Source organism: Dasypus novemcinctus, chromosome 10, assembly GCF_030445035.2.
Source record: "Dasypus novemcinctus isolate mDasNov1 chromosome 10, mDasNov1.1.hap2, whole genome shotgun sequence".
Taxonomy (NCBI): Eukaryota; Metazoa; Chordata; class Mammalia; order Cingulata; family Dasypodidae; genus Dasypus; species Dasypus novemcinctus.
In genome coordinates this window covers 46,050,948-46,070,912 of record NC_080682.1, presented here as the reverse complement: position 1 = coordinate 46,070,912, position 19,965 = coordinate 46,050,948, and the positions used below count along the sequence as shown (strand labels likewise).

The 19,965-nt window shown below is 55.8% G+C and overlaps 1 long non-coding RNA gene across 1 annotated transcript; it reads left to right on the top strand.

Annotated features, from left to right (window-relative positions):
• Positions 1-9,676: 9,676 nt before the first annotated feature.
• LOC105747270 (uncharacterized) lies at positions 9,677-15,533 on the top strand. The gene is made up of 4 exons (XR_001119344.3): positions 9,677-9,898; positions 11,220-11,280; positions 12,522-12,913; positions 14,787-15,533. It is a non-coding gene; the product is annotated as an uncharacterized lncRNA (long non-coding RNA).
• Positions 15,534-19,965: the final 4,432 nt, after the last annotated feature.

The window sequence follows — 19,965 nt, the reverse complement described above, 5'->3', positions numbered from 1 at the left end:
AGCCAGGCCAACGGCTGAAATGGGTCTGCCTTGACTGGCGATCCCCAGAGTGTAGTAACACAATGACAACAAAGGCCACCGTTGGCCGCGCGCCTGCTCGGTGTCTGGCACCGTGTGCTAAGCGAGTTACACGTATGGACTCATTTAGTTCTCAACGCTCTGGGGTCGGTCTGATTTAGTCCCATTTTACGGTGGTGGTCACTAATGCACGTCATCTAGCCTAGAGCTTCCAGCCTCGGCCTACCGTTCCTGGTGCAACCTGTTCGGTGGGACTTTGTGGAATAGACTGATCCTCCCCAACTCCCTTCTTCTCCATGCTTCACCCTAATTACGGCTGTCGGGATGTTGCTGTAAATTGCACTGCGAAGGGACTAAGGTCTTATCTGGGACTGCAGGATGCCTGCGGGCGGGGGTGGGAGGGTGGGGGGAGCTCGATTGTTGCGTCTATTTATCTCTGCACATGGGGGGGCGGGGAGTAGAAGGAGAGAGGGTCCTGGAGGCTCTCTGGGAGACTGCCAGGCTGACCCCGATGTCAAAAGAACCAGGTTCCTACAAACAACACACCCCCCCTCCCTGCCATTCTGGGTTCTTTTCAAACCCCTCTGGTCCATAATTGTGACCCCAGTCCTAACTCTCACCACTCTGTACCCACCTTGGAAAACTGACTTCTGGTCTGAGGCTTAAAATGGGAATGGGGGTGGGGGAAAGGGGATGGGAAGGAAGTCAAAGGGGTGACATGCTCCGATTCACAAGATAGGTAAATAATGCAGAGAGAGGTGAGTGGCTACTCCAGGCATGTAGCTAGGTGGGCATTTTGACTCCAGGTCTGAGCGCCTTCTCCACCTGTTCAGTAAACCTGGCACAGGCTGTGGAACCAGACTGCCAGGGGTCAAATCCACTTTGGGTAAGTTACTTACCCCCTCGGCATAGAGTTTCCTTCTCTACAAAACGGGCCAGCAGTATGAGCCACCCAGGGATGTTGTTTATTTAGTTCCTAGGAGTTCAACATTTAGGAACTAAATGTTGTTTATTTAGTTCCTAGCAACACTTGTGGGCCGTAGCCAGGCACTCGGAACTACAGAGCCAGCCAGACTCTCCCACTGCCCTGGCCAGAGCTGGACCTGGACAGAAGAAGCTCAGCCCTTTCCGCTGATAACACTTAGCACAGTGCCTGGCACATAGTACGTGCTTAATGACTGTTCGCTGCCCTGATTACCAAGCTGACTAAACTCTGACCCCAAGACAGCACTGTAGCCCACAGTGCCAGCATCCCTGCGCCCAGCCCAGCATCTGGGCAGTCATGAATAAATGAATGAACAAATGAGTGGAAGTATGTGACTCCAGATCAGGATTGTTCCTAGGAGCGCTGGGTGAAATGCAGAGCCAGGATCCTCCCTGATTCAGGCTCAGTAGTTGTCTTCACCACAACTCTGACTCTCAGCTTGCGGCCTTAACAGAGCTGGGTGAGGCTGGGATGATGAACCCATATGTCCCTTCCTCTTCTGCCTTCCCAGAATGCAGGGCTTTGAGTTGCTGAGGGAGGGCACGAGCTCACTAGTGTGCCATGTCACCCCCGACTGCCCTCCCTGACTTGGAGACACTAGACATGCTCTCCTTAGTGTTACCCTGAAGACCAGAAGAAGGACCAGAAGTGGGTGCAACTACCAGAGAGCCTGGCCTTACATCAGTAGGAAGGTCTTTCTAACAGTCACTCCAAGCTCTGCAGCCAGGAAGGCGAGGACTTCGTGGTGGTGAGTGCTCTGTCACCAGCAGCGTTTAAGCAGATAGGGGGAGAGTTGAGAGATGCTAGAGGAGGGATTCAGGCAGTAGATGGTGGCTGGTGTGGATGATCTTGGCGCTCTGGGTGTCTTAATTCTGTGTTCCCTCAGTTTCCCAAGCCCTTCCACTGGGAGGCTGGGACAGCAGGCTGGAAGAAAGCCCGCCCCACTGTCCTTCACAAAGAGCATCTTGACTTCACAAAGAGCTTCTTGGGCGCCTGGCAAGAGGCGGGGTGCAGGGGCCCTGCAGGCGAGCAGGACCCAATCCCTTTCCTAGGGGTGCTCCCAACCTCTTGGGAGACACATGTCTGCTCAGTCGGGAGCAGCCGGAAAAGCAGCTCACTGTCACAGGTACACTCAGAGAAGGTGCTCGGGAGCTGAGGCGGCTCTGTCGATTCCTCCTGCACCCATTTTCCCTAAAGCACCTATTACAGAGGCTCTTGCTCTCTTCCTTCCTACACCCTTCCCTAAAGTGATGTGCGTCTAGCTCAGGAACATTCCTGAGACAGCCATTCTCCCTTAGCCTCTCTGAGTTACCTCACCTTTGCCATGGGGATAATGCTCGGCACCTCGCTGGACCGTTGCGAGGTTTAAATGTGTGTTAAGTGCTCCCCCGATGCCGGGCAGGAAGAGGTGCTTGGCACATGAGGTGTCATCATTGTGTGCAGTGCAGAAGCAGCAGTAACTGAGAGGGCGAGAGAATGGGGTTGAGCTGGACCGTGTCCCTAACTCGCTGTGTGACCCTCAGCTGCACCCCCTAAAAAGTGGAAATATGCAAGCATCTTCTTTGCAGAGTCAAGTGAGGTGATTCAATGAAAAAGTTTTGCCAACTGGAAAAGCTGATTCCTGTTGTGATCATTATTATTGCTACGTTCCCTTTCAAAGGCCCCAGGAGGGTGAGGGTGGGGATGGGGTCAGGAGATGGGGAGCCTCGGAGGGGTCACATCCCTCCGCCCACAGGAGCCTGGGAGCAATTGGGCTCCCATGTGCCCCAACTCCCTCCGCAGGGGCGGTGGCACCCCCTTGATACCCATGTGTGCGAGTGAGTGTGTCTGAGTGTGCCTGTGTGTGTGCCTGTGCAGGCGGGTGCTGCGGGCAGAAATCACTTGTGGAGTACACCTCCCTGGGAGGCTGCGGGCAAGCTGTAATCAGATTTCAAAGATGCTGGTGGCGAGACAGGCGTGCTACCAGGGAGACGGGAGGAGAGAGGCTGGGAGGGGTCCTCGAGTCTTTGGGGCTAGAGGTCTCAGCAGCGACCCCCTCCCCAGGGATGGGGGCTATTGTAGAGGAAGAGGATGGGGTCAGAGGCCCATTGCGGTTGAGTCCAGGATTTTGAGAACTGAAGGCTTGGGTTCAGATCCTGGCTATGGGACTAGGGGCCAGTAATTTCCCTTCTCTGCCTCATCTGTAAAATGGGGCTAACCCCTCCTAGGGGTTTTGAAAGATTCGCAGAGAGGATGCATTCAAAGCCCTTCGGTGGAGCAGGTGCATGGTGAGCGATCCTTGCTGGCAGTGGAGATTATTCCTAGGCAGCCCAGAAGAAGGGGGTTGGGCCTCAGGGGAGGTGCTTGTCTTTTGCAAACTGTCAACAGCAGCTCTGGGGTGAGAGCTGCCAAGCCCGGTTGGCTGAGGCTGCCACAGGAAGCACCACTCTGGCCCAGACAGAAGGGTCAGAGGGAGCGAGCCATGGAAGCTGGGCTTTCACAGTTCTTTGCAGTTCCACTTCCTGGTTTCCACTCACTTTCTCCAGAGCTTTCTTCCCTGTGAAACTGCCTGGTAAGAAGGCTTTTGGGGCTCTCGTCCCCACCCCGGTGGTCCCTGCTGAGCACAGCTTTGTGGACTGGGAGGAACAGCTGGGAGCATGGCAGGCAGCACCCCTTCACTCCCCCAGCTTCCTGGGCCCGCCCCCAGCCTGGGGAGACGGGCCAGGCTCCCTGCGCCCCTTGGGGCCTCCTCTCCTCCTGCCTGCTTGTCCTGCTGTGACATCTGCAGGAAAGCTGTCCTCCACCAGCTGGGAGGGAGAGGCATGTCTGGGGACCTTATCCTCAGCCCAGGATGCCCACTGCTCTGTGCCTCGGCTGAAGGGAGCTGTTTCCCAGACTCAGGATGGAATACAGGTTTCCCCTTGTGGGCGCAGCTGACACTTGTGCAGGCCAAATAAGAGTCTCCGGCTAGGCTGAGATTCCTTAAAGCTGAGCCCCGGCCAAGAAAATCATGGTTGTTGAGAGGTAGGGGAGTTGTGCCACAGAGTTGGACTTGGGTGACCCCCAAAACCCCTTCACAGTGAGAGCCATTCTGGGCAATGGGGTCAGGGCCTTGGACCCTGGGTGGCCAGCTTGGGCTGTGACCAGCACCTGACCTCCCTCCTGACCAAGAGGATGCCCGGGCCACGTGGGACCTTATCATTATCTCACGAGATAGCATTCTTGAACCCTAATTCTATGCCAGACCTTGGTCTACCTGCTTTACATGTAATTAATCTTAAGAAGTCTCCCTGGGGGAAGTGGACTTGGCCCAATGGATAGGGCGTCCATCTACCACATGGGAGGTCCGCGGTTCAAACCCCAGGCCTCCTTGACCCGTGTGGAGCTGGCCCACGCGCAGTGCTGATGCGCGCAAGGAGTGCCGTGCCATGTGGGGGCGCCACCCCCCTCGTATACGGGAGCCCCACGCGTGAGGAGTGCGCCCCATAAGAAGAGCCACCCAGTGCCCAGGAATGGTGCCACACACATGAAGAGCTGACACAACAGGATGACACAACAGAAAGAAACACAGATTCCCGTGCCACCGACAACAACAGAAGCAGACAAAGAAGAACACGCAGCAAAATGGACACAGAGAACAGACAACTAGGGTGGGGGGAGGGAAAGGGAGAGAAATAAAAAAAATAAATCTTTAAAAGAAGTCTCACTGGTATCACTATTAGCCCCCTTCTATAGATGGAGGAACTGAGGCCCACTGAGTTACATAACTTGTCCAAAGCCACGCACTAGAAAGCAGAAGGTCTGGGTTGAAACCCTGGCAGATGACTCAGCTGTGCGGCTGCGCAGAGCAGGGCTGGCCCATCCTCCTGCGCCGTGCTGCGCTGGCCTTATCCCCTCTCCAATCTGGTCGGCTAACTTTGGGGCGGGAATCACCTGCGGGACTTGTGGGGACATCTGCCAGACAGAGCCTAGTTTGCAACTGCTCTAGAGAAGTGGTTCTCGAAGCCTGGCTGTGGGAGACAGGTTAGAAACGCACGGTTTCCATCCCGCTTGGGGCCCGTTACAGGGAGGGCTTGGAGGAGGCAGCAATCCGGGTTTCAGTGCGCCCTGCAGGGGAGGATGCCCGTGCTTGCTCAAGTTGGGGAGACATTACTTTAGAGTTTGCAAAGCAAATTCCTAGATTCTTAGTTGTTACATTGGTAAGATTCGGCCCATTTTACAGGGAAGGGCAACAAGTCTCCTTTTGCCACGGGGAAGTGGCAGACAAGGACCTCGAAGGCACTTTTTTCTTTTATTCTGGAATAATTCGGTTTGCGTTTCTGGGACCAGGCTGTTGACCGGGGAGGGGGTGGGGAGACAGGCGCCCCGCCGAGGGGCCCTGGGAGGAGGCCGCCCCCCCCCCCCCCCCCCCCCCCCCCGGCTCCTAAAGGCAGGGGGCCGGCCGCGTTGATTCTTCCCTCCGAGGCGCCCCAACCCAAACCTACAGAAGTAAAGCCCAGCCTGGCATTTTGAGCGATCGGTTTATTAATTCTCGCGGGGCCGCTGCCGAGGCGGATCGCAATAACAAAGGCGGCCTCTCCGCCGCGCACCGGAGGCATCATTATGTAATTGCTCCGAAGAGAAGCTGCCGGCGGAGGCCTGGGGCGCGCCGGAGGCCCGGAGCGCCCCGGGCCGCGCGCTGATGCCGAGCTGGGGGCTCGGGGGCCGCGCGCAGCCGGCCGGAACGCTGCGCTCCGGAGCGCGGGGCGCGGTGGCGGGTGGAGGGAGCGCCTGCGGGAGAGTCCTCACCCGGGTTCACCCCGCTCTCCTGCTCCCCTGCCCAGGCCGCGGCCGGGAGGCAGGTTAACTCCCGCATGGCTGGGTTCGGGCTCCAGGCGAAGGGGCCCCCGGCGGGAGATCCCCAGTCCCTAGAGAGACTGGAGGTGGACCCAGAGCCTTCACTCATCCGGTAACCACCGCCCCTACTTGCCCTGCTCCCACCCTGAGTGAGGGCACAGGGAGAGAAAGGACCAACAGGTTGCAGGCCTGCAGCGTGTTGGATTCTCGGTTTGGATATGGAACTCATGGAAACCTCTGAGATGGCCCCTTTTATAAACGGGAACTGAAGCCCAGAAAGGACCATCTTCATGCACTAAGTCCCCAAATCTGTCAGCACCAAAGCCCACATCTTCCCTTGTTCCCACAGGGGTTAAGATGATGAACCCCGTGGATCGGTTTTTTTGCCTCAGTTTCCCCATTTGGGGTCAAAGTGTCAAGATGCTGTTGATGGGGTAGAAGGTCCTGGCTGCATCTCCTCAGAGGCACGGGGAAGGAGGTCAGTACAGGGATGCGAGGGCCCAGCCCCAGCGGAAGAGACAAGCTCTTTGGGCCAGCTGGGGTCAGCACGTTGGGCCCTGCCCCCACGCTCCAGGCTCTGCCCAGACCCTGGGAACAACCCCCCCGCCATACCCAGGGACGTCAGCCCTGAGGACCTTTGCTCAGCCCGGGCCCTGTGCCAGTAATGGCTTCCTCCCACCCACCAGACCGTCTCAGCTTTGAGAAGTCCTTCCCAGCTCTCCACCAGCACACACTCACCCCAGGAAGCCTGGCAGGCTCTGCCAGCCCCTGGTGACAGCACCTGCCACGCTGCATCGTGGGAGCTATTGGCAGCTGCCTGCCCCTATTAGGCTGTGTGTTCTGAGATGGTGGCCCATGTCTGACTCATCTCTGCTGAGCCACCCCACCCTTCCAGGCAAGGCCCAGCCCACAGTAGGCCTCTCCCAGCACTGGGTGCATTCGAGGGGGCCTGCAGATGGGTTGAAGGCTCCGTGACAGTCTCCAGACCCTAGTGTCAGAGTTCCATTGGCATACCTCCCTAGTGTGGCCTCGGGCAACGTTTGTAGCCTGTGTGGGTGTCTGTTTCCCCATCAGTAAAACAGGCATAAAAGCAACCCCAGTCTCATCCTGAAAGTGTTAACTGTGCACTTACTATATGATGGGCACTGTACCAAGCACTCGTGGTGGGTGACATCATGGGCTCTGCATGCCAGCCCCGTGGGGGGAGCTGCTGATATTATCTCCATTTTATGGATAAGTAACTCACCAAGTCACAAGCCGATGAGGGACAGTGCCTGGATTCAATTCTAACCCTTGTTTTCCTAATCTCCCTCTCGGAGGATTATTTTGATAATTAGAAGAAAAATAGTTGAGAACCAGCCTACGATAGGTGCTCAGTGATGCCTGTGCCCTCCATTCTTCAGCTCCCAGGGCAACTCTCCTTTGGCCCTTCCGTTCTGCCCCCGACAGACCCGGGGAGGACTGAGGGAGGGGTGCGGGAAGACTTGGCAGAAGGAAGTGTTCTGGTTTCTGAGTATAAAAAAATTATTGTTTTATATCCTTATATGAAGACAAGGGCACAACCTGCATTTGCCAATCTAGCATGTTGAACCACAGCTTCCCTGTGTTTTGCCAATTACTAAATGACGTTGTTAGCCCAAGGCTGTCAACAGAAGGCCACAATGCTGGTCTCAGGGGGCCTGACTGTTCCCACCGTGCTCGAGTCGGGAAGGACATCCGAGCCCAGGATGTCAGGTTGGCCAGCCAGGGCTGAGAGAATGGGTGTCAGTGGGGATACTGAGGCAGGGAATGAGCGCTGTGCTTCTCCTGCAGGCCCTGAGAACTTCAGCAGGACTTTCCACTTCTCTGAGCCTTAGTTTACACAGCTGAGAAATGGGGCTATTTGAATGCCTTGTCCATTTCACAAGGTGAGAAAAGCAACTGTTAAAGTGCTTTGTCCTCATAAATGACAACAGCAATTATTAATATTATTAATAACTATCATTAACAATGATTAATAGTTATTATCGAGAGCAGCACTTTAAGAGTACCCAGCTCCAGTTTGCCAATCTTGTCCCTCTCCAACTTGGCCGGTCCCATCCACCCTAGCATCCAAGCCACTGTCCTCTCTCACTAGGGCTGCTGCCTTCCTTCCTTCCTGGCAGTCCCGCCCTCCTAGTTCTTAGCTTTACCTTCTCCCAGCCACTGTTCACCCAGCAGTCCAAGACAGCGTCTAAAAAGCAAATCAGATCATGAAATAAGGCTTCCCGTCTTGTTTAGAATAAAATCCAGACTCTTCACTGCAGCCACCACAGCCCTGTGTGCTCTGGCCTCCTCCTCTCAGTCCCTCTGCTCCAGCCATGCCGAAGCTGCCTCCCTTTTTTTTACATCCACTGAACTTATTTCCACTGTTGCCATGCTGTTTCCTCATCCCCCAGGCTCTGCCTGGCGCCTCCCTCTCACCACTGGTCCCAGCTGAAAGAGCACTTCCTCGGAAAGGCCTTCTCTGATCACCGAGTCACGGTAGACGCCCATCACTCAATTGCTTCACCCTGTTCCACTGCCTTATAGCAGGTACCACCACCTAACATTACCTTTACATCTTAACATTTACCTGTTTGTCTTCTCTGCTTCCTTTGGACCCTATCCTCCTTGAGATAAAGACTTTATCTGTCTCATTCACCATTGTATATGCGCTTAGCAGATACTCTATAAATGTTACATAAGCTGAGAGAGAACGACTACTTCTAGATGACAGTGTAGAGCAGGGCCACAGGGTGCCACTCATACCACAGATGGAGCAGTGCAGTGCACAGCCTGTGCAGCAGTACATGGCGGTCCCAGGGTAAAGGCCATTGTAGATCTGGCACTTCATTCTGCAAGATTTGTAATGAACTTGAAATTGCTCCAGCTAAAATGAAGGGAGGAATACGTGTGTACCTACATACATACATGCATGATTCAGACACGAATGATGAGCTGAATCTCATTTTTGTATCAGAAAAGCTCGTAGTCTGGGGGAGACAGCCGTGGGAGCAGGTGCTCCTCCCAGGTCTTTTGTCCTGTGTCTGGCCTGTTTCCTTTGCTGGGACTCTTTTCGCCCACCGTGCCCCAGTCATCAGGAGCCGGCTCTTGCTCAGCGCAAACATCATTTCCTCTGGAAACGTTTTGACCTCTGCCCCAGACTTCTCCCCACACATTCTCTAGCCCAAGTTTGGGCTGGGGCCTCCTCTCAGGGCACGCACAGAGCCCTGAGAGACCCCAGCTCCTCCCTGGGGGCACTTGCAGGACATCTGCCATCTAGGTTCCCATGCCCTGAGCTACTTCGGGTCAGGACGGTGGCTATCCACTGCCCTGTCTCTGGGCCTAGCACCGTGCCGGGCACATGTGGGTGTCCTGAAAGCATGGGAAGAGGGAAGGTGGGGCAGGAGGGAGACGGGCGAGAGCAGGGGAAAGGAGAAAGAGGTGCAGGCCCAGCTCCCCTGCCCAGGCACTGATCCCGGAGTCTAGGGAGCCTGTTGAGCACTGCCTGTGGGTGCAGCGCCCCCACCCGCCCACCTGCTGTCGCCTCCTCACCAATAACCCCCCTCTCCCCCCCACCCCCCACAGGGGTCCAGGGCAGCCTTGCAGATGGTGGGAAAGCCGGCGGCCTCTTCTCTGTCCAGCCCTCCAGCCCCCTCTCTTTTTCTTTCCCTTTCTTCTGGTTTGCTTCACACTCAATCCCCTCCCCCCGCCTGCTGAATGCTAACTGAAAAGAAAAAAAAAAAGAGGCCCACATGGCGTCAACAGTGAAAAATAACCAATTTAAGGAGTAATCGCTGCTGCAATGATTGGCAAAGGCCTGAGTCATTGCAGAAAATCGGGCCGAGGCTCTGGGACTCCCAGCCTGAGGCTCCCGGGCTCCCTGAGCTGAGCTGCCTGGGTTGTTTAATATCGAGAAACTCTGTCTCCAACTGTGAAGTAGAGGGAAGAAGACCAGCCCAAAGGAGCTACCACAGGGTCCCCTTGTGATTCTCCCTGGAATCTAGAGGTTAAGGTGGCACCATAGCCTGGCCTGGGAATCAGCATGGAGACATTCTTTCTGCACTCAGCCAGTGGAAGGTACATGGGACTTGGGTGGGGGTGGGGGGTGGAGGTGGGGTGCCCAGTAAGACTCACAGCTCAGGGGGTCTCGGGAGGCTTCCTGGAGATGGTCACGTTCCACAGAGCCAGGAAGGACAAATGGGAGCTATGGAAAGTGATGGAGTGATGGAAAGTCAGCCCTGGGAGGGAGCAGAAATATCATCTGGCTTCATAATCTCTTTTTACAGTTAGGGAAATTGAGGCCCAGGAGGGCTGGGGGACTTGTCAAAGTCACCCAGCCACTTAGTGGTAGAGCCCAAACCAGAATTCATACACCATGACTCCTGTTCCAGTGCTCGTCTGAGGATGCCCAGTTAGCTCACAAGGACCGTAAGTTCAGCGAGTGGAATGGTCACTGTGACCAGCCTCTTGTGCTAACTGCCTTTCATCCTTGGAGCAATCCTGGAGAGTAGGATTAGGATATAGGCTCTGTTTTACCTTAATCGGGTTCAGAGGGGTGAAATGACTTAGTCAAGGATACACAGCAGGGCTTTCTTGACCCCGGCAGTCCCTGTTTCTCCGTTCTCCAGCAGCATCAGTCATCCACAATCCCAGGAGGAGAGATCAGCTCCAGCCCTGGGTGGAGCTGCCCTTCTCTGGTCATCTTGTCCCTCAAGAGGGCTAGAGTGGGGCCCTGCCCCCGACGGGCAGGGAGGGAGCTTGGGCCTTCCCTTGAAGCGCCCACAGGAAGGAAACCAGGTAGTCAAGGAGACAGGAGGCATAAATTTAAACTCCCCATCAGTGAGAATCTTCCTTGCCAGGGCACCTCTGAGATGCCCGGCTCACCGGGTGAGCGCGTTCCAGCTAAAATCCGAGCTGAACGAACGGAGGAGCTGGGAGGGACCAGGGATGGAGCAGGGGCCTGGGGGGGGGGGAGGGTGGCACAGGATTGGGTACCAGGGGCGTGAGACATCTCCTAGGAAACCGGGAGAGAACTGGGATAGGCAGAAGCAGGGCCACCAACAAAACGAGGGGGAGATTTTTAAAAGAAATTAATATTTCAAAAAAAAGTCTTCAAAGTACTGTTGTCAACCTAGGGCTTCCTTACAGTTACTTTAGAGTGGAGTGTGGTTTTTATTTAGAATTGCATTGGGCATAAGGAGAGAGATCATAATCTTTTCCGGGTTTGGGGCCTTGTAACTCAGGGGTGGTGGGCAGGGGTGTGGAGGATCTTCTTTTTTTTCCTAGGTGGTACCAGAGATTGAACCCAGGACCTCCTACATGGAAAAGCAGGTGCTCAACCACTGAGCTACAGCCACTCCCCAATGAGAGCTGGTTTTTTTGTTTTGTTTGTTCTTAGGAAGTATCGGGGACTGAACCTGGGACCTCATACATGGGATGCAGGTGCTCAACCCCTTGAGGTACATCCGCTCGCGGAGGGTCATGTTTAAGGGCCATTTCTCATCTCTGAGGTTGGCATCGAGCTGGGGAGATGGTAGGGCTGTTGACCACAGGCCATTAACCAAGGAGCTGCAAGTACTGGGGTCTAGGCTTGGCTCTTGCAAGAATACATTGTGTGAAATTGGTAAGTCCATTTGCCTTTTTGGGCCTCAGTTTCTTCCCCTGTTAAATGGGAGTAGTTATTCCTGTCCCTGCTGCGTCACAGACCTTTAACTGAGGTTGAAGCTAAAAATAAACAGTGGCAGCCCGGTGGGAGCACCCGTGAGGCCTTCTGGGAATGGCCTGTGAAGTGTCTTAAGGATACAGATTCACAGGCCGATCCCCAGACTTGCTGGGTCAGGACCTGGGAGGCCGGGGCCCGGGAACCTGCATTTTAACCGCCCCACGTGATCCTGCTGCACCCCGAGGACCAGCGCCGTGAGCCGGGAGCTCACCCGGAGCCTGAGCAGGCTCAGGGTCCAGGCCGGGCTGACCCTTCTGAGCTGTGGCCTTGGCTGGCAGCTGACGTGAACCCGAGGGACTGGCCTGGGTGGCACGGTGCCTCTCGGAATGGCCAGGGCTGGGGCTGGCTGGACAGCTGTGGGCGGGGAGGGCAGAGGAGGGTGTCAGGCCTGGCTTCCCGGGCCAGAGGCCCAGTGAGGTCAGGGCCCCGGCTGACCGCCTCGATGGCGCCCGGATGACAAGGGCAGACCCGCCCCCAGCTTCTGGGGGGGCCTCAAGGCTTCCGAGCCTCCTCGGAGGGGGGCGGCGGGGGGTCCAACTGCTCGGGCCTGGCCGGCGAAGGGGGCAGACACAGGCCACCACTGAGGGCTGAATGGTCTCTCTGTTGGGGCACAGCCGGAAGAACAGATGGCCTGGGGGCCCTCTGCGGGCGAGGGGGTGGAGGGCGGCCAGGCCCACCCCTCCCCCTGCCAAGCCGTGAGTCCTCTCTCCCTGCGAGAGGAGGCCTTCACTGCCACCCCGGCAACAGCAACCAGGACGAAGCGGGTTTAAGCGGGATTAGCAGGGCCCAGCGGCGAGCTGCCCGGGAGGGCTTCAGAAGCCGACAACACCTGTGGCCTCAGCTGGGGCTTGCAGGAAGGCCACCCAGATTCTCCCGGGGGGGGGAGCAGAGGGGGGGGCGGGGGGAGGGGGCTACCCGGCGCCAGAGCAGGCGGAAGGGAGCACGGGGTTTGCTCACTCCAAACCTCTCCCCCACCAGTTTTGCAGATGGGAAACTGAGGCCCAGGAGAGGACAGAGCCCTCATCACCCAGTGAGCCAGTGGCAGAGCCGGGACTGGAACCCAGGTCTCCAGATGCCTTGTTGGAGTGCCTGCCTGCCGCACCTGCTTCTGCCGACCTCTCTCCTCCCTTCTCCCTGCGTTTCTCTCCCTTCCCTCCCCTCCCCTCCACGCAGACTCCAAGCTGCCTCTCCTAAAACCTGGCCCGGGCCTCCTCACCTCCAGGTCTTTGCCACCAATTCCTCCTGCCTGAAAACCCTCCCAAATTTTCAGCTTTTGCAAATCCTTCCCTTGTCTCAAGATCAAATCAAGCCCCACCTCCTCCCGCAGGTCTTTCAGCCCATCCTCGGAGCCTAAACATCCAGAATCTGAGGTGTGTACACTGTCATCTTTGGATTGCCAAGGCCAATCCCTCTGTCCCATCCCAGGTCCACAGGATGGAGGAATAGAGTATGGATTAGAGTGGGCTGACTGGTGTTCTGCTGGGGAACTATTGTGATTAGTAAGGGAAGACACTGTAGTAGTGATGTGGAGAGGGTGGCCACGGTGGCTGCTGATGGTCGGGAGAGGGAAGAAGAGACATGGTGTGGGGGCATTTTCAGGATCTGGAGTTGTCCTGGGTGGTGCTGCAGGGACGGATGCTGGATGTTGTGTGTCCTGTCATGGCCCACTGGGTAGACTGGGGGAGAGTGTGGACTACAATGTGGACCACTGTCCATGTGCTGCAGCAGTGCTCCAGAATGTATTCGCCAGGTGCAGTGGATGCGCCACATGAGGGAAGAGGCTGTTGATGGGGGAGGGGTGGCGTGGGTGGGGTGGGGGTATATGGGAACCTCAAATTTTTTTAATGTAACATTTAAAAGAAAATAAAGAAAAATTTTAAAAACTAAAAAAAAAAGAACTAATTGAGCCCCGAGAAGAGAAGGACATCTAGAAATCTTCCTCCATCACTGCCTATCCCAGCCATTCTCCTTTGCTTCATTAAAAAAATATATATATATGTATTAAAAAAGGCTTCACTTCAGAAAGACTGACCAGGAATCTGGTAAAACAAGCATTCTTTTGGGCCCCTTTGTTGAAAGGAAAATATTTTTCCTTCCAGGATTTCCCAGAGGGTCAAATTTCCTTTCTTTTCAAAGGCACATGCATTGAGTGGGTTGAGGGAAAGGAGGGGGCGCATTCCTGCCTGCAGAGGAGATGCCAGCACCTGCCGCCCCCCGGGGATGACCACTCCCCTGCCTGTGACTTAATCATGGGCTGGCCAAGCTCTGCCCATCGCCCGACTCTGGGTCTTGCAACCGCTGCTGGTCTCAACAGCTGGGCTGGCAAGGGGGGGCCCTTGGTGCAGGAGAGACCCAGGCTCACCCATCAGTAGCTGAGTGGGCTTGCACAAGCCCCGGAGTCTCCCTGTGCCTCCCTGGCAGGGATGTGGCAAGGTCCCTGGAGGGCAGTGTGAGCAGAGGTCCCGGAGGAGCCAGGTCCAGCCCCTGCCCCGCCAGCCGCCCACCTCGCAGGGCGCCTCAGGCCCCTTGGACAACCTCTGGCTCCAGTCTTTTTACCTGAGATCCTGACGGTGCCCTCAGCCCCGCATTTGCCGGTGCGTTGAGGTGCGACCCTTCCCCCCTGGCCTTGCAGGTTCTCGGCCCTCTCACTTCTCTCCTTAGCGCTCCCACCCTTGGGAATCCATCTGGGCTTTTCCTGAGCTCGTTGGACCTCTCCATCCGACCTCCCTGATGTAAGGGAGCCTGGAGAGGCCAGAGGCCAGGGAGGTGGGAGGCTGTCCCCTATCTCCAGTAGCTTCCAGCTGTGGCCCAGAGGCCAGCCCAGCCCGAGTAAACATTGGCAGATAATTATTCACGAATTTATGGAGCACTGAGGTATACCAGGGACCATGCTGGGCTCTGGGGACACAGTGGTGAAAAAAATGAATAGGGACCCTCCCCAGTGATCCCCGAGCTTATAATCTAGTGGGGGTGACAGCAAAACAAACAGATTTACATAATGACAAAATGTGAGTGGTACTTTAAAGAGTATGAAGAAAGTACCAAGAGAGAGAATAATGGGGGGAGGGGTGGATGATATCCTTTAGAGCAGGGGTTCTTAACCGTTTTTGTTCCACTGACCCCTTTGCCAGTCAGGTGACAACCACGGACCCCCTACTAAGTCCACATTATATTCCATGTTAGTTAATAAATATATTATACCTGTACCAACACATCCCCACAAGAATGTTTTTTGAATTTCAGTTCAAGCTCATGTACCCCTTGTCAAGAACCCCTGTCTTAAAGAGTCAGCGGATCCTAGCAAGACTTCTGGATTTATTCACCGGCCAGTGACAGACTAGAACCCACGTCCCGGCTGGAGGAGAGAGCATCTCTGGTGCCGCACCCGGGAGCTGGAGCCTGCCCGCCCCACAAGGCCCGCCTGCCAGCTACTTGTACACAATGGCCTGCCTTCCCAGCCTGTCCCGTTCGGCACATTGTGCTGAGTGGTTTCTCTCTGCAGCATCCTGGCAAGGGGCTGCTGTGTGCCAGGCCCTGAGCCCACGCGGCACACGTGGAGCCACCCGTCAGCCCCTGTGGCCTTTCCCGGTGCTCTGGGCCACCTGCCCTACCCCTCACCCTGCACTCAGATCTGGCAGATCCTGGAAAGAAGATGCGTCTGGCTGGCTGCACCTGTGCAAAGAAGGCTTCTGTCCCCCAAAGGGAGCCAAGTTCCCCGGCTGGAGTGTCTGGGCACCAGGCTCCTTTCCACCCAGTTCCCTCCAACTCACCTTTTCCCAAAAAGGTCTCCACAAACCTCAGAGGTCCTTGGATGCCCCCAGCTGCCCTAAACTGGGCCATCTAGCCGCCTGCCTCCTTTCTCCCCATAGGTCCCCGTCTGTTTCTCCTGTCGCCACAATCCAGCCAGAAAAATCCCCAGAGCACGTTCCAAATCCTGTTCCCAGGCAGCCGTTTTCATGCTGTTGGCATCAGTGCACATTTATTAATAAAATGAGCAAAATAACCAAATGCTTTGGCAGCTCCTAAAGTTTGCCAGAGGCTCTCTGCATGCCAGTGGCACCAGAGGGTGGAGATGGGCCCGGGGTGGGGGGGATTGTCTGTGGGGAGCTAGTGGGGGGGACCTGCCCCTGACCGTTGGCAAGACCTTCCAGCATCCATGAGGCCTGACCAGCCCCCACTACTTTGTGACGGGGCAAAGGGGAGGCGAGGGGCCTGCAGAAGGCTGCTTGACGACCTTGACCCTGAGAGCCCTACCCAGCTCTCCTGGAAAAGAAAGGGCAGGACCTGAACGCCCTCCCCACCCCGCCCCGGTTCTAGGGGATGGCAGAGAGTGGGGGGTCAGTGCTGGCCCACCAGGGAAGGGCCCTGCCTCAGTGTCACCCCGCACCCTGCCTCTGCCCCTTCTCAGGGCAGGGGGGCTTTGCCAAATCACCTAGCCCAGCAGGTGTCCCAAATCACTGCAGCCATTAAAGACTCATCCTCTGGGCTGTAGCCTAGACCCCTGGAATCCTCCTTTGTAGGCTCCAGCCCAGGAACCTGTTTTATTACATGTTCTCCATGTTTATCTGGTAAAGTCGGTATTTAGGAACCACTAATTTAATCTCTCTAAATTTTCATTTCCTCATTTTAAAATAATCCAGGGTGGTGTCAGGTAGAGGATGATGGCTCTTCCAGGGGCATTGTGAGTATTAAGCTGGCGACTATCTAGAAATGATATCCAATGCTGGCTAGCAGTCACTAAGGGCCGTAAATGCGTTAGCCCTATGACGTAGGCCCATTCACAGATGAGGGGACCGAGGCTCAGAGACATTGAGTAATTTGCCAAAGCCTGTACAGATGGCAGTGGCCGGGATCCAAGTAAAGAGTCAGTGCACTGTGTGGAATGTCCTAAGTACTCGTTCACTGGTGGTTTATTGAAGAAAAGAAAAGATTAAGGTCTGATCCTCAGGTTTTGGAAGAGGAGTGCTGCCCCTGCTATACATCTAGACCATTCTGCCTCATCCCTGGTCAACCCAGCCAAAAAGATCTCCTTGCAGAACTACCCCAGCTGCCCAGTTCTGTAGCCAGACCCAGCTGCCTCTGCCCCACGAACCCAACTCCAGGTCCCACACGGAGGATCCCCGAAGCTGGAAATAGCACGGGCCTGCCGCAGCAGAGACACCCACTCAGCACTCGACCGCTTTCCCCTACAGCCTGAGAAGGCGCTCTCACCAGGTGGGAGAAAGAAAATGCTTTCTGCTTCTCCAGCTCACGCCTGTGCGCTCAAGTTCACAAGTGGAGCTTTTCTTAGACTGGCGCGACTTTCATGCTAGAATCATGAGTTTGACACCAGGAGGGCTGCAGGTGGGAAGAACGAACATATACTAAGCCGGGCCCTGGGATAGGGGTTGGCATCTTGTCGCATTTTATCTTCCCCAAAACCTTACTCAGGAGGTATCATGACCCTCATTTTGCAGCTGAGAAAACCAAGGTCAGAGTTCAGTGGCTGGTTAGGGCAATAAATGACAGCTGACATTTATTGAGCGCTTACTCACTGGGATCATCACATGCATCGGTCAACTCCCTTAATCCTCATGAGGGACCCTTGAGGACTGTCATTGTCCTCCCAGAGATGCCCAAGCTCACCCTGGAAATGACAAAGCCAGGATTCAGCCCAGATCTGTATGGCTCCAGACCACTTCCATCTGCCGCTCAGTGTCCGCTTTTTAGCATTGCATGGTTTCTTCTAGTCGCTGGAAATCTGTCCCCAATTTTGATGCAACCCCCTCCTCCTGGAAACCCTGGGTTTGTTGTAAGGAGTGAGCTTGAGCCTCGACTTGCTGTGTGACCTTGGGCAACTCACTTCACCTCTCCGTGCTTTGGCTTCTTCATCTGGAAATGAGGGAGAATGACCCATGTTGACATTACAGATTTGTGAGGAGCCACCCGGGGGGGGGAGTAACCGCAAGTACAGATGCAAATACAGGCACTGTGTGAGCACGCTGGGCTCCTGGGGAGCAACAGGAAATAAGGCCCATTAGAATCTGGTGCCTGTTCACCTGCCCTGACATCTGCCCACGGGTCCCTCACTGCAGCCAGCCTGGGCCACCCCCCAGCTGTCGTCATACTGGCCTTGCCAATCGCAGGTCTCTCTCACATGCCTCTTCTCCACCTCCCAAAGCTCGGGCTCGCCCTTCCAGGAAGCCTCTCTCACTGCTCAGGCCCTGTGTGCGCTCTGACTCCTGCGAGCGCCCCCAGCCCATGGCACGGCCACCTGCTCACGCAGGCCTGGCGCTGAGTTGCCCGCTTTGGGGAGGCCCTTGCTAACTAAGCAGACTCCTGCAGGGGTAGGTGCCCTGCTCGCAGCTCTGTGTCCCCACGGCCACCAGCACAGAGCACTCTAGTTAGGAGGGCTCAGTGCCAGCTCTGCTGCTCCAGCACGGCACTGGCAGGTAACTCCCCCTCTCTGTGCGTCAGTAAAGTGAGGATAGTAACGGTATCTGCTTCTTAGCATTATTGTGAAGAGTAAATGACAATAATTTGTGTACAGGGCATCATCCAGAGCCTGGAACCTAGGAAGACCTCAATGAAATGGTAGATGGTCATCATAAGTATACAGACAAAAGCAATATTATTAATTCCACGGGTGGGAAAAGCTTTGGCTAATGACTTTATAGACTGCTTGAGACCTAGAGCCAGTGGAACATTCTTAAAAAATGTTCTTGGTGGGCATTTGTCCGGGGTGGGGAGAAGGCAGGAGGTGGATGCGGAGGCAGAGGCTTGGTCACGGGCACCGCAGGGGAGGCTCCCACAGCCATGAGCTAAAGACCCCCCTTACTATCGCCTCCCGCCTCCCCTTCCAAGGGAGGGTGCCGATTACACTGCACTGCCCGCCCCGGCTGCGGTGACTGGACTCAGGCTGGACATGGGACCCAGCTGGGCCATTCAGTTCTTTCTCCCAAACATTTGGCTTTGGGGAGGGAAAGAGGGCATGGCGCAGCCAGCTGGTCTCTTGCTGATGGGCTAGAGCCAGAACAGTCGACGCAGTTGCTCGGGCACCGAGGCCTCAGAGGAGAGGAAGGCGCTGCCTGGCCAGGAGGGAGAGGGGTGATGCCAACTGGCAGAGAGGAGCCAAGACGAGGGCAGGAGAGACAGTCTCCTGTGGTCTCCTGGCCCCCTCGAATCTCCCCAGAACTGGCCTTTCCTGCCCGCCAAGGTGGGGATCCTGGAGACACCCCTGGACCCTCGTAAGTACGTCCTCCTTTCTGCTGGCTCCAGCTTGAGGGGCCTCGACTCCAATCTCCAGAGCCCGACCCATTGTGCCCACCCCCGGGTCCAGAAGACCCCTCGGCGGGGAAACCTCCACTCTCCAGGCTGCGGCCGCATATCAGCGAGGCCGTGAGAGAGGACGAGCCCGGGAGGCAGAATGGGGGCTCCGGAACCGCAGCTGCCGAGGTCGGGGCTGCCCGCTAACTGTCGAGCATTGGGCAGGGGCTCCAGCTCGCGCTTGCTTCCATCTTGCTGTCTTTAAACCATTTCTGAAATTTGATACTGAGACTGAGCTCCTGGCTGTGTTAGGTGCTTAATGATACCTAACAAGAGGCCACGCTCACTCGGCTCTTTAAATGTACAAACTGTCTTGTCACCTCCACTGGGAAGGGCTCCTGGGCATTCTTAGCCCGAATTAGTCTTTCTTCTGTATCTGGGATGTCCTTCTGCTGAGCCATCTCAAAATAAGCAGGCTGTAGTCGAGGGCGAGGCACAGGCTTCGGAGCAAGGTAACGCTGGGCTCACAGCCCCGTCCCACCGCGGGGCCTTCGGTAAGTCGGCCGACTATTCTGAACCTGTTTCCAGTTGTAAAATGGGGGTGAAAGATCTCCTTCAGAGGGTAGTTTTAAGGATCTTATGATACTGTGTTTCTGAAGAGCTCATAAAAAGCCCCGCATTTAGTGAAAACTCCAAAAGCAGCTTTATTATTGAGAGTATGGTTTGTTGTATGTCTCTATTTTCCCCCACTGGATTGTGAGTGCTTTGAAAATAGAGACAAGAGCAGTTTTATGACTGCAGCTCTGTATCTAGCAGTGTCTGGTGCAAGGTAAATACTGGCCCAATCGATAACGCTGTGTTTTGGATCCACGCGATTTCCCTGGCGTCCCAACAATAAATGAGGTTGGACAGAGTGTTCTGCCTGGATGCTGAGTAGGACTGGAACCCAGGTCCAGCTGACCAAGTCCAGCTAGCCCCCACTTTGCCACACTGTATCTGGATGCAAGGCTCCATTAGTCCCATGCTCATTTGAAGCAAGACAAGCTGCAGGACCTCGTGCTCTGCTGGTGGATGGGCAACCCCGGTTAGTGACTGGGGCATCTCAGGCAGGCCCCGAGCCGAGCAGGAGTCAGGTGGGGACGTGGTGGACTTCCCTGCAGGATGCTCAGTCCTGGTA